The 14753-nt window shown below is 36.3% G+C and overlaps 1 protein-coding gene across 2 annotated transcripts in view; it reads right to left on the bottom strand.

The window, feature by feature from the left end:
* Window positions 1-14753, bottom strand: part of NKAIN2 (sodium/potassium transporting ATPase interacting 2) — a 981342-nt gene that overhangs the window by 913938 nt on the left and 52651 nt on the right. The gene's annotated exons all lie outside the window — the stretch shown is intronic.

A 14753-nucleotide genomic window follows, 5' to 3' on the forward strand; every position in this document is an offset into this window, starting at 1 on the left:
AGGTCATAAGGTAATTCTATTTTTAATTTTTTGAGGAACCTCCACACTGTTTTCCAGAGTGGCTGCACCAGTCTGCATTCCCACCAACAGTGCAAGAGGGTTGCCCTTTCACCATATCCTCGCAACATCTGTTGTTGCCTGAGTCGTTAATTTTAGCCACTCTGATCAGTGTGAGTAGTATCTAAATGTGGTTTTGATTTGTATTTCCCTGATGATGAGCGATGTTGAACATCTTTTCATGTGTCTGTTGGCCATCTGGATGTCTTCTTTGGAAAAGTGTCTATTCATGTCTTCCACCCATTTCTTCACTGGATTATTTGTTTTTCTGGTGTGAGTTTGGTAAGTTCCTTATAGATTTTGAATACTAACCATTTATCTTATATGTCATTTGCAAATGTCTTCTCCCATTCTGTCAGTTGCCTTTTCATTTTGTGGATTGTTTCCTTAGGTGTGCAGAAGCTTTGTATCTTGATGAGGTCCCAATAGTTCATTTTTGCTTTTATTTCCTTTGCCTTCAGAGACATATCAAGTAAGAAGTTGTTGCAGCCAAGGTCAAAAAGGTCGTTGCTTATTTTCTCCCCTAGGATTTTGATGGTTTCCTGTCTCACATTTAGGTGTTTCATCCATTTTGAATTTATTTTTGTGTATGATGTAAGAAAGTGGTCCAGTTTCATTCTTCTGTATGTTGCTGTACAAATCTGCCAGCACCATTTCCTAAAGAGACTATCTTTTTTTTTGGATACTCTTTCCTGCTTTGTCAAAGATTAGTTGGCCATACATTTGTGGGTCCATTTCTAGGTTCTCTATTCTATTCCATTGGTCTATGTGTCTGTTTTTGTGCCAATACCATACTGTCTTTATGATTACAGCTTTGTAATATAGCTTGAAGGCCATGATTGTGATGCCTCCAGCTTTTTCAACATTATTTTGGCTATTCAGGGTCTTTTGTGGTTCCATACAAATTTTAGGATTGTTTGTTCTAGCTCTGTGAAAAATACAGGTGCTATTTTGGTTGGGATTGCATTGAATGTGTAGATTGCTTTCGGTAGTATCAACATGTACAGAAATTGGTTGCATTTCTTTTCCCCAATAAGGAAGCAACAGAAAGAGGTATCAAGGAAGCAATCCCATTTACAATGGCACCAAGAACTATAAAATATCTGGGAATAAACCTAACCAAAGAGGTAAAAGATCTATACACTGAAAACTATAGAAAGCTCATGAAAGAAATTGAAGAAGACACAAAGAAATGGATACAATCTTAGCCTATGGGTAAGAATGTCTTTCAAAACATGAGTTTGTCTATCTGAGCAGTTTGGGTCCTCAGAGCCACTCCCATTACCATGGCTGCTTAAGCAGCCCTACTCCTAATTAAACTTCCAGCACATCACCCACTGTTCCTCAGAATTTCCCGATACTGACCTCAGATGCCTCCACCACCCTGGTCCTCCTCCTGTTCAATAGTATGTAGAACTTATTTCCTATTCATTATTTTATGATACTGGCCTGATAATATCTGATTTTGATCCTCACTCCTTGACCTGAAGTCCATAAGCCTAGATTCTCAAGTTCTACTACCAGGAAAAGAACTATTTGCATAGCTCTAAATACAACAGTTCCAGCTTTAAGGAGATCTAGCCTGTATTCCCCTAGAAATCTATGTTACCCTCACCCTGAAATGTAATCATGTATTTGGGCAAATTATGTTGGCCTTAACTTCCTCATCTGTAAAATAGGTTTGGATAATAAAAATGATAATGCTAAAAAGGGTAGTTTAGTACAATTATTATGTGGAAATACATTTAGATTCTTTTCTTCCTACAAGTGAATACTTTTCACTAATCAATTTCAAATCTCCATAATAAACTCCCCAAATGACAGAAGAAACAACACATTCACACTGTCTTTCCAAGTCCTCACAATAATCTAATATGTCTTTGTTCAGCGGGTTAGCCTTGTCAAGCCAATAATCTGTGTCGTTCTCATTCTTCAAATACAATTGTACTGACATATGGGGCAGCTGACTACATTTTGCAGAGGTTAAATAAAATTATGAAAGCAAAAGCTTTGATCTTCTGGCCTGCAGTGTGTCTGATGAATACAACTGATAGCTCTGTGCTCTGATTTGTGTGGGGTTTTCTTCCTAAAAAACAGCTATTTAAACATTCCTTTATTAAGCATGGTGAAGCGTAAGTATCTTTTTCAGAGTCAAACTCTATCGTAACCTTTAAAGAACAGACAATTCCAAAATTATTTAAATCATTATTAAATCATTATAATTAATTTAAATTATTTATCTAGGCCATATAAAATACAGAAAATTCCTCAAATTATTTTTAAGGATGCATAAATATAATACAAAAACCTGATGATAGTAATAGTAATATAAACATATAAACAATCTTATTTATAGAATCAAAGAATACTGAGGCAGAATTTTTTTAATTATCAAATAGAATGTATCAATATAACAAAAGGCAATTTTAGCAAATGGAACACTGAAACATGGTTGGTGGGTATGTGAAATGGTACAGCTGCTATGGAAAACAATATGGACTTTCTTCAAAAAATTAAAAATATAACTACCATATGATCCACCAATCCCATGTAAGGATATATAACCAAAAGAAGTAAAAACAAATCTTCTCATGTAAAAATTCATCATAAGGTCTTATGAGGCACACTCATTTCAATTTGACAGTATGTTCTGGTCTAATATAAATTTTTCTCTGTGTTTAATCTTTCTGAAAACTTAAGAAAAAAGAAATGTTTGCAATTTTCATGGCCTATAGAATAAATCTAACCTTAAAAACCGAAGATGCATGTTTATGCACTGGTGTTATTATAAACTACCTGAAGAACTACAGACTGTTTCTAATTCAAGTTACAACTTTACATGCTTATAGTCCCGTAGGAACCATTATGAACTGAAAGTAAATAATGTACACATTGAAAAGCACTGGGCTGCATTATCCAACAATTATCACACATGCAAAAAAATGAAGAAATCTCTAAATCACAGTTTTGTTATTAATGTAAATCCAAGTTAGTTAACATATAGTGTAATAATGGTTTCAGGAGTAGACTTTAGTGATTCATCACTTACATATACCCAGCGCATATCCCAACAAGTGTCCTCCTTAATGCCGATCACTTATGCAGCCCATCCCCCCACCCAACAACCCACCAGCAACCCTCAGTTCAACCTCTCTCTTTAAGAGTGTCTTATGGTTTGTCTTCCTCTCTGTTTTTATCTTATTTTTGCTTCCTCTCCCCTATGTTCATCTGTTTTGTATCTTAAATTCCACATGAGTGAAATCATATCATTTTTTCTTTCTCTGACTTATTTCACTTAGCATAATAAACTCTAGTTATATCCATATCATTGCAAATGGTAAGATTTCTTTCTTTTTGATTGCTGAGTAATATTCCATTGTACATATAAACCACACCTTCTTTATCATTCATCAGTCAATGGAAATTTGGGTTCTTCCCATACTTACGCTATTGTTGACAGTGCTGCTATAAACACTGGGGTGCTTGTGTCTCTTTGAATCAGCATTTTCATATTCTTTGGATAAATACCTAGTAGTACAATTGCTGGGTCATAAAGCAGTTCTGTTTTTAATTTTTTGAGGAACTTCCACATTGTTTTCCAGAGTGGCTGCACCAGTCTGCATTCACAACAACAGTGCAAGAGTTCCTCTTTTTTCCACATCCTCATCAACATCTGTTGTTGCCTGAGTTGTTAATTTTAGCCATTTTGAAGTCCTACTGGCATAGGGATTCTTACTTTAGAGGCCACGGTGAGCTTTAGATATCTCATAAATAAACCCTTGATGTTGTATTCCAAAATATAATATGAATTTTTCTGGATAGAGTTTCCAAAGATTTCACAGAGTTTCCCAGATTATTAAAGAAGTCCACCATAATACCCCATCAAAAAATAGTTAAGAGCATTATACTTCAACTAAGAGAAATAATAATATTGGAAAGAAAATTTAAAAAAAATAAATATAGATCTAGTTGTTGGTCAGAACGGGAAAATGCTGGACATTCTGGGCAGGAACTTCAGTCTCCCTGTGTCTGTCTCCCTCCCCACCCTCTTTTTTTTTTTAAGTGCCAGAAATCATAAAGTTCTATCCTCAATGTGACAAAACTTACTCAATTAGAGAGGGAGGGTATTGAAAGCAGAGTTATTCTCACACATAAGTGTGCTCAAATACCTGAAGGGCTTGTTACAAGTGCTTGGCCCCAACTCGAAAGGTTCTGTAGGACTGTGATGGAGCCTGTCTGCATACTCAACAAGCACAGGGGGTGATACAGATATAGAAAGCCAACAGAAAATCCTGATAAGAACTGCATTTCTTCCAATCCATTAGCAATTTCTCCTTTACTGGTTTCTGCTATGTTGTCACTGGTAAACCAGGCACCCTGAGGCAAGATCCCGTTTATTAGTATTTTTTTCTTTTTTTTTTTTTTTTTTAAATGTTTTATTTATTTCTAGGAGAGAGAGAGAGAGACAGCATGAGCAGGGGAGGGTCAGAGAGAGAGGGAATCACAGAATGAAACAGGCTCCAGGCTCCGAGCTGTCAGCACAGAGCCCGACGCGGGGCCCAAACCCACGAACCACGAGATCATGACCTAAGCGAAAGTCGGACGCCCAACCGACTAAGCCACCCAGGCGCCCCTATTAGTATTTTTTTCTAAAGAGCAGAAAAAGCTCTTATAGATGCTATAATATAGAGCTATACAGTAAATCTAGAAAAAAAGAAATATTACTTATATACTAATGCTACTTTCAATAGTTTTCAGGATATCAGATAATAATCTCAAAGGCCACTTTATTAACTATCATCTACTAAAACAGGACTAAATAAAAACTGGAAAATCACAAATTTAGATTATAGTTGCTATGAGATTGAAGATGAAATCACAAATAAAATTCATTTTATATTTTGAACAGTGCCTCAGATTAACAATAACATTTTTTTTCCTTACATCTCTACAATGCTGGAATTATAAGATCACAAAGTTTTCAGAAAAATTAGGAGACTTCTCATTAATTCTCAAACATTGTTTGATCTTATGTATCTGGGAGGAAAAGGAAGAAGTCTTATTCCCAGGTCTAATATAAACAGGTCATATAAATTTGACAGCTCAGTATGATAAGTGAAAGAGTAGGAAACTTAAGGAAATCAAGGACATAGGCAATATTTCATCCATTATTTCCATCTTGATGTCTTTAAATAATAAGTCATTTGAAACTATAAAATTCTTGAAATGCACTGTGGAAAGGTAAAATCCACTTAATTGTAAAATGTCACAACAATATAACCCTAATAATTGTTAAAGATGCATTTAGACATTGCAAGGTACAACTAATAAGGCCAATCTAAAACTCCTCAAAATATAGCCATCATTTTGCTGTAAGTCTAAAGAATGCAGTTAATTCTCTGGCATTTATACAAGTTTGCCATGGTGAAGCCATGTGAACTCAGACATCATCAGGCAATGTTTATGTGCTTAGTACACAAATAGCCTTGTCACTCATGAACTGCCTCCTTAATGCAAAACACCAGCCTATCTGTCTCATTTCCATCATCCTCAGATGTAGCACGTGCGGTACAATAAGGGTGGCTGACAGGAAACTGTAGTAACCCTAGCTGGTCTAGAATAGTCTCACAAGGATGTGTGGCAAATATGGTGCCCTAAGAAGTATGGAGGCTACCAACCACAAAGAATGAGTGCTAGATATCATTTTCCACAAATCACTTCTGGGTCAATTTGCAATAGCCAAAGCCCTCTTAAATGATATTCACATGAAAATACAAATTTAAATGTTTGCTATTTGAATTGGTTTCCAGAATCAGTAGGAAATATGATGTCACCTTGGCAGATTTTATATGTGCCATCCAGTTTCTAAATGTCAGACTTAAAACTTCCAAGAATAGTTTTCACTAAGTTTGCCTCAGCCATATGTATTATGATAGAAGGGCAATAATATTTGTTCACAGTATTTTAATACACCAAAATTAGGGATGAGATCCTAGGAGGAAGATCCATAAATGCAGTACATTGAAAGCCTATGACAATGAAGTGATTAATAAGAATCTGATTTAACACAAATTTCACATAAGATCAAATTCACTTATGTAAAGGGATATGTTATACTATTTCCTTATATAATATTTTATTTTATCACTTCCCAAACTCATCACTACCTAACTGACATCAATTTTAGACTATAATGACATTCTGGGCAAAGTAGAGGCATGAATGCTGCTCCAAAGATAGAAGAGAGAATGCTTCTATTTCAGTAATAGGTCTAGGTGAAGATGAAAAGAGGAATATTCACTGGAACCTTGTCTCAGTCAAGGAAAATTCCAGAAGACTAAAGCTATTTTAGATCTGTCTCAGTGTTATCAACCTTCTAGGAAAAGCCTGAAGATCAAATCAAGTTAATGACCCCATGATTCTACCTCAGAAAAGTTTAGGAAAAGTATACACCCTCTCCAGACTATAAAGCTATACCCAGCACAGAAGCCTGATTTTCAGCTGTTCTCCATGAAGAACAAGGCCCTTCTGTAGTTATGTGTGAACTTAATTACTCTGTCCTGGTCTGTAAAATATGGATATTGATGATCACTTTTTAAGGTTGCTTTGAAAGTAAAACATGATAATGTATGTAAAGCATCTGGCACAGTGCCTGGTATATAGAAAGAACTGAAGTGCAGCAATTATTCTTAACTAATAATTATAATTGTTAATATTTTAATATCCATACTAAGTTTGATCCATGGAAAATCTCCTTTTCCAGCAAACAGTCAAGCATTGCTCTGGTGACATTTTTCCTTTATAGAGAAGATAAAGCCAGACAAGTTGGCATGCGGCATATGTTCTAAAATTGTATAAGCTACCAACGGCGATGGAAAAGCAGATGAGAGCATTTTAAAAATTAAAATGCCTTTTGATTGCTCTGCGTTATGTCCTGTGTTGCAGAGAGGCACTGTCAGAATCAGGAGCTTTATAAATGATGGATTTTGTACAGCATAAAAAGGCATGGCAAAGTATATTTCAAATTTTGTTTTGAAAGCATTGATTCCCATACATCTTTGAAATTAAATTTCCTCATGGTTCACCTTTAAACTCCTTACCCTGCTGTAAGAGAAAAATAAGAAAAGAAAAATTCTCATTTATGATTCCATCCAAAGGTAAATTGCAGGTAAACATTAGAAATCATATGAATGAGTTATTTTACAAGTCTGATTTTTCTCTATTAAATATTCTCCTCCTTTCTGTCATTACTCCAAGTAGTTGAGTGTCACTTGTATTTATTTTTTCCTTATGTTTTCATAAATTAATGAAAAGGCTAGTGTTTCTAATGCAGTGCTTTGTTTCTGCCTGATAATGCAATAACCAAGATTTCATTATAGCATAATAAATGTTGGTGGAATGAATGAATGGAATGTCAAGTCTAATTCTCTGCTTTCCTTTTTATTAATATTAGATTTCCTATAGGCTTTCTCTTTCTTGTGACCACTTCACTTGAGAAATATTGAGCAATTCTTACTCAGAATTTTTTTTACTATGTATTTTGCCTACACGATGAAGATATCATTGAGTTTTCTCATGGAAAATTTGTGAATTATGTATTAAAAAGAGAATTACATTTTTCCAAACTTTGGCATATATTCATTCATGTTGAGTATGTTTAAGGTGAAGTCAATGTTTTTTCACAGGAGTAATTATTAAATCCCCACTGCCAGCATACAGATCTTTTTTTTTATTTTCAAAGTAAAATAACCAGTGGTACGTAAATGATATTTAAAGATTTGCCTTTAACATTAAAATATGTAATTTTATTCATTATACTGTGTGGTTCATCCTATAAAATGTGGGATATAAATTAATCATAGCACTTATTTGGAATATTTCAATAATGATAGTCAACATGATGGTAATGATACTAATCTACAGAATGCTTGGTGTTATCATTCTAATCTTCTAAAAGATGGTGCAAATTTTAAAATGTAATTAATGCTGTATAACAGCATACATTTGACTTGTCCCTTTAATCTTGATTCCAAAGACTTGTTTGGAGCACCACATCTACTCTAGATATCCAAAATTCCTTCAAGGGTTTTCCATGACAGTGTATATGTATAAAACTGGAAGAAAAAAATGTTAGAAGAGAACCCATAAAAAAAAAAAAAGGAGCTTCTACTAAAATGCAATCAGAGCTGTTTTATGCAGAGAAGAGTTATACTAAGCAGTAAAAAGTTTGTTCCCCACAATGAACATGGGTGTAATGTCCTTTGATTGTCTCCATTCAAAATGTTTGTCTTATACCATGATTTAAGAAATGAAACAGATGACCACAGGGGGGAAAAAGAGAGAGAGTGACAAACAATAAAACAGACCGGTAACTATAGAGAACAGAGAGTTTCTGGAGGGGAGATGGGGAGGATAGGTTAAATGAGTGAAAGAGATTAAGGAGGACAGTTCTTCTGATGAGTGCTAGGTGTTACATGTAACTGATGAATTACTAAATTCTACCCCTAAGACTAATATTACATTCTATGTTAACTAATTAGAATTTAAATAAAAATTTGAAACAAACGAAAACAAAATGTTCCTCTTTGTTGGTGACAATAACCCATCATTGGCCCTTCTTGTAAAAGAAAAAAAAATCATCACTTTGGCAACTTGCAAGCGCCGTTATCAGCAGTTGTATTTTGGCCCTTCCAGGTTATGCAGGGGAATGCAATTTAGTCTTTTTACCCTCAGGCATCACTGGTCAGCTCTCTAAATAAGAGCTAATCTGGATTCCTACCATCCTTGCTGTCTGACTGAGCCCAGGGGGGTGTTCTGTAACGAGTACCAGGAGAGAGTTCTGATCATGTCCTATAGCATTCCCAGTGCACATCTTCTGCCACTTGATGTTCAGCACTGGCACAGAGACAAAGAAGCATTTGAAGAAAGAAAAAAAGAAAACCCTGACTCATCCATTCAATAAATGGATGAATAAATATTTATGAAGGTATTCTTTTTAATCTTTTGGATAAGGTGTTGCCAGGGGCTTGTGATAGAAAGAAATGACATATGTATTTGCTCTCAAGGAGCTTCCAATCCAAGAAATACTTTAACACAGAAGGTAAAAGAACATGACATTCTTGCCCCCATCCCTTTGGATCTCTTTACCAACTTCCTGTAATCCTGCTTCAAGTGCACTTTCACCCCCAAACCCAGCATCTGCAGCTCCTTGTTGGAAGGCTGTCAAAAGACTACAGGAGCTGCTTTGCCTATCTATGCCCACAGAGAGCAGCCAGCACCAGCAGCAGGGAGTTCATGCCACCTTCCTTCCTTCAGCCCTTAGCCGATCACTAAAGGGATAAAGACATAATACATACTCCTGCCCCCTTCCTTCCTAAATGGGACAACACAGTGGTGTGCCTCACAGTGTCTCAGGAGTTTATCCTACAAGACTGAGTCATGTTACCCCCACTCGCGATGGGATTTTCCTGGACACCTCAGCCTTGCTTGACTTCTTTCCATTTCATGTCTACTTTCCCACCCTGCCTCTGGGTTTTTTTCAGGAACACTCCCTAATATACATGAATCTCATCTCAAGGATAGCTTTTGGAAACAAGTTGCTACTATTAGTATTATTTCTATTATTACTAAGGATGACTGAAATGATACAAAGATGAATGCGATCGATACCAACTTGCCAACATCTCAAAAGGCCTTGAGTGTTAAGAAAATGGGCTTGTAACTTATTTGATAGACAATAAGAAATTATTGGCATGCCTGGATGGCTTAGTTGGTAGAGTGTGGGACTCTTGATCTTGGGGTTATGAGTTCAAACCCCATGTTGGGTGAAGAGATTACTTAAAATTTTTTTTAAAAAAAGAGGGGCATTTGGGTGGCTCAGTCAAGTAAGAGTCCGACTCTTAATTTCAGCTTAAATCATGATCTCAGATCTTAATCTCAAGAGATGAAGCTCCGTGTCCAGCTCCATGCTGGGCATACAGCCTGCTTAAGATTCTCTCCCTGGGGGTGCATGGGTGGCTCATCAGGTTAAGCATTCAAATTCTACTCAGGTCATGATCTCACAGTTCATGGGTTCGAGACCTATGTCAAGCTCTGTGCTGACAGCTCAGAGCCTGGAATTTGCTTTGGATTCTGTGTCTCTCTCTTTCTCTGTTCCTCCCCTGGACATGCTTTCTCTCACTCTCGCTCTCTGTCTCATAAAAAAAATAAATAAATCAAAGATTCTCTCTCTCCCTGTGCCCTACCCCTCAACAATAAATAATTAATTAGAGAGAGAGAGAGAGAGAGAGAGAGAAAGAAAGAAAGAAAGAAAGAAAGAAAGAAAGAAAGAAAGAGAGAAAGAAAGAAAGAGGGAGGGAAGGAAGGAAGGAAGGAAGGAAGGAAGGAAGGAAGGAAGGAAGGAAGGAAAGGAAAGGAAAGGAAAGGAAAGGAAAAAGGAAAGGAAAGAAAAAAGGAAAAGACTGGGAAATTATTGAAAGGTTTTATGTAAAAGAAGCTATGTCACATGATTTTAAAAGTTTAGCTTGAATAATTCAGTAGGAATATCATTAACTCTGAGAGCTTTTCTGTTCGTTACAGATGTAACATGAGTGGAACCTCTTCAAAAGTAGCAAAGATGCTGTGTCTTACACTCCCTTCTCTCCAAACATGGATGCCAGCATAAAGTATATGAAGAAATACAGCAGCAAATTATCCAGAATTCTAACTATTCTGAAATGCAGATGCACTCTGAAAATGAGCACAACCCCCTGGTCTCAGTCACATTATCACTAGTCTTTAAACGAACTGTGGCAGTGTGCAAATATTCACACTTCAAAGTCATACAGAAGTTGGCATTAGTCTGTAGTTTCCTCATCTCTTCTTCCTTAGTATCCCACTGCTGTGTATGACTAATTATCAGTCCAAGCTACATGCTCAAGTATGAGTTTCTAAAGCGTCTTTCATCTTTTACCCACGAGAGAATAGTAAAATGTTTCCAGGCATTGATGTATGGCTTCATTACCACAGTGTTTTACTCTTTGAGGCAGTACTTCCACCTTCATCTAACAGTACCTACCATTACGATACCTTCTGATAAAGAATATTTACTATTTATTTCTTGGATACAGATGGAGTTCATTGCCCCAGGCCCTGGAATGTTGCTGCTTGACCATTTTTAGAGTCCCTCATGTTTGAAGGACTTGACATTTAAACCAGCAGTTCTTGGGCCACTTGGGTGGCTTAGTCGCTTAAACATCCAACTTCAGCTCTGGACATGATCTCACGGTTCCTGATTTCGAGTTCCCTGTTGGGCTCTGTGCCGACAGCTAGCTCAGAGCCTGGAGCCTGTTTCAGATTCTGTATCTCCCTCTCCCTCTGATCCTCCTCTGCTCATGCTGTCTCTCTCTCAGAAATAAATAAAACATTAAAAAAAATTAACCAGCAATTCTCACACTGAGTGTACAGTGGAATCACATGGGACTTAAAAAAAAAAAATGACTCTCAGACTCCATCCCATTCTAATTACCTAGTCAAGTATTATAAAAAGCTTTTCAAGTGCTTCTCAACACAGCCAGCATAGAGAACCACCACTTTAGACTGACAGGTCTGAATTTGTGATACATCAATTCTAATATTAAAATTAAGAATTTGGGGTGACAGTTGGTCCAATAGTTAAAAACAATAATATGTTTGTATAACTCCTGTCAGCTTATAAGTTATTCACACAAATATCATCCCTATGAGACCAAAATTGTGTTTCATTATTTTATTTCATTTTTTAATCTTTACTAATGTTTGACAGAGAGAGAGCAAGAGTGTGAGCAGGGAAGAGACAGAGAGAGAAAGGGAGACACAGAATCTGAGCAGGCTCCAAGCTCTGAGTTGTCAGCACAGAGCCTGATGTCGGCTCAAGTTCACAAACTATGAGATCGTGACCTGAGCCAAAGTTGGACACCTAACCAACTAAGCCACATAAGCATTCTGATTTTAATCATTTTAAAGAATAGGAATCAAATCCTAAGAAAGTGTATATGATACACTCTGGATTGTATAATAAGAAGTGCTACCACCAGGACACAACCTCTAATTCCAGGCACTGAGTTCCATCTATCAAGGAATATGCCACTTGGTTTGATGCACTAAAATATAACATCCTACCAAGGAGAAAAGGATGAATAGGTGGAGACAGGATTTTTAGAGCAGTGAAATTACTCTGTGTAATACTGAAATGGTAGATATGCACCATTATACTTTTGTCCAAACCCACTGAATATATAATATCAATAGTGAGTCTAATGTAAACTATGGACTTAAGGTTATTATGATACAGCAATGTGGGTTCAGTTGTAACAAATGTACCACACTGGTGAGAGTTGTTGTTCATAGAAGAGGCTATCTATCAATAGGGGCAAGGTGTATATGAGGAGTCTCTGTACTTCCTTTTCAATTTTGCTGTATACCTAAAAATGCTCTAAAAAATTAAGTCTATTTAAAAAAAAAATAATAACATGGGGCGCCTGGGTGGCTTAGTCGGTTAAGCGTCCGACTTTCGCTTAGGTCATGATCTCGCGGTTCGTGGGTTCGAGCCCCGCGTCGGGCNTCGCTTAGGTCATGATCTCGCGGTTCGTGGGTTCGAGCCCCGCGTCGGGCTCTGTGCTGACTGCCAGCTCAGAGCCTGGAGCCTGTTTCAGTCTGTGACTCCCTCTCTCTCTGACCCTCCCCTGCTCACGCTGTCTCTAAATAAAACATAGAAAAAAATAATAATAATAATAACACCCTTCAGACCTCTTTGCGAAACAGTGCAACTATATGTGTATATTAATTTTTTTCTGCCTTGTTGAAATGTTTTAATATGAGCTAAGTAGAAGGAGATCATTACTACTATAAGATATAATCCCTTTCCATCATCTTTCAGCAAATTGACACACATATATTAAGAATTCTCCTGAGTCAGCTTGTGATGAAATATCTTTAAAGACTGTAGAATATGTTTCCTCTTATACATGTTCATTAGGTGGGTACACTTGTTCACTGTGGTAGATACACATGTATTGATAATGACAACCCAGGCTGATTAAAAAGATGCAAGCACATTTGGGAGTTGTTAGCCTTTTAGCCAAGGTATAGAACTCTGAGCTAAAGAATTTGTGCTTAATCAACAATTTCCTTCAGTTCTTAACCATCCTACACAGTGTTGGACAGAAAAACCCACAAGGGCATATTCATCCTTATATCCCCACCTCCAGTACAGTGCCTGACACAGACTGCATACTCACTAGGTATTTGTGAATGGAAGAATAATCAAGAGGCGTGTGTGTGTGTGTGTGTGTGTGTATTAATGAAATGGGAATGCCTCTAGGAAAGAGATTTTCAACAGTATTTTCCATTAGTACCATCATCAGGAAGACTGGGTTTGAAGAATAGTGAAAAACAATAAGCCCATGTGCAAATACTGTTTGCTACCGTCCTCTTTCAACCTAAGTTTCCTTGATGCAATGTTTCTAGAAAAGTCATTTTTTATTCCTATTAACATCTACGTATCTCTTTACAATTGAGATATTACCTCTAAAAGGCAAAACATAGATCACAAAGGATTAGAAGTCAGTGCAACAGATGTCTACAAGTTAGACTAGATAATTTCATAAAAAGACCATGGGTTAGAGGTTTTAAATAAAAATAGCACTTGGCTACATACATCTCTTCCTTACTTGGCCCCTGTTCTGATAAGAATAGAAGCAAGTATTGGGCTCACTTTTTAAGTAATGAGGCAAAAGCAGTCTCCTAGGTGAGGTGGCAGGAGAGGGGGGATCTCTTTACAGTAGGAAGAATTAAGTAAGCAAGAAAAATCCATTCATTCAAGCCAGTTTCAGTCTTTTCTACCACATCTAGGTTTACATACACCTAGAAACAACAGGATTGAAAGACTAATTCCAACTCATCATGTACACATTGAGTTCTGCTCAAAGTCTAGCACATTAAATAGGGCTAAAGATAGTTCCTTTCTAGTTGGGAAAATAAGGATGTAGATAAAACAAGTAAAACTGTAAGCTTCCAAAAGCATAGTGAAGAGAAATCAAAGACAGAGATTAGCATGAGTCAGAGAGACTTGGTAAAACTTTCATGTAAGAATGGAGAGTACCTGAAGAGGCTGAAGAAAAAAGAAAAAAAAAAGGTTTATATAAAAGTGAAATAACAGAAATCAAATTTTATATAACTTTGTCAAAGTTGTCTTTTTATTTAGAATCTTTTATCATCAATGATATGGGCTCTTCTCTATAACTATCAGAAGTATAAGGTATATAATAAAAATCAAGAAAATGAAGAGAAACACAAAATATGCAATTCACTTGAGATAAATAATACAGAATTGGACAGAAGTATAAAAGGGAAATACATCGCATAAAAAACAAAAATTGTTAAATCTCTACTTCTCATGTTGCTTTTGCATTATTCTTTTTGAAGACTGCATGTCTACTTATGAAATGTTTGAAAGTTACTACATTTTATCTGTCAAAAGACTTTTCAGCTTTTTGAATTCCATGTCTTTTTTTTTTTTAAGTATCACAGATGACTGGATTCTTTATATTATCGAATTGTTTAATGTCATAAAAGATAACACATTTGATAGTATTTGTATTCAGACCCAATTCAGAAACATAGCAAGCTATCAGCAAAGAAAAAAAAGTACAGGTATTGATTTTACTCCAAGTATATAA

This window comes from Hyaena hyaena, unplaced genomic scaffold (assembly GCF_003009895.1).
Source record: "Hyaena hyaena isolate Hyena2069 unplaced genomic scaffold, ASM300989v1 scaffold_561, whole genome shotgun sequence".
Lineage (NCBI taxonomy): Eukaryota > Metazoa > Chordata > Mammalia > Carnivora > Hyaenidae > Hyaena > Hyaena hyaena.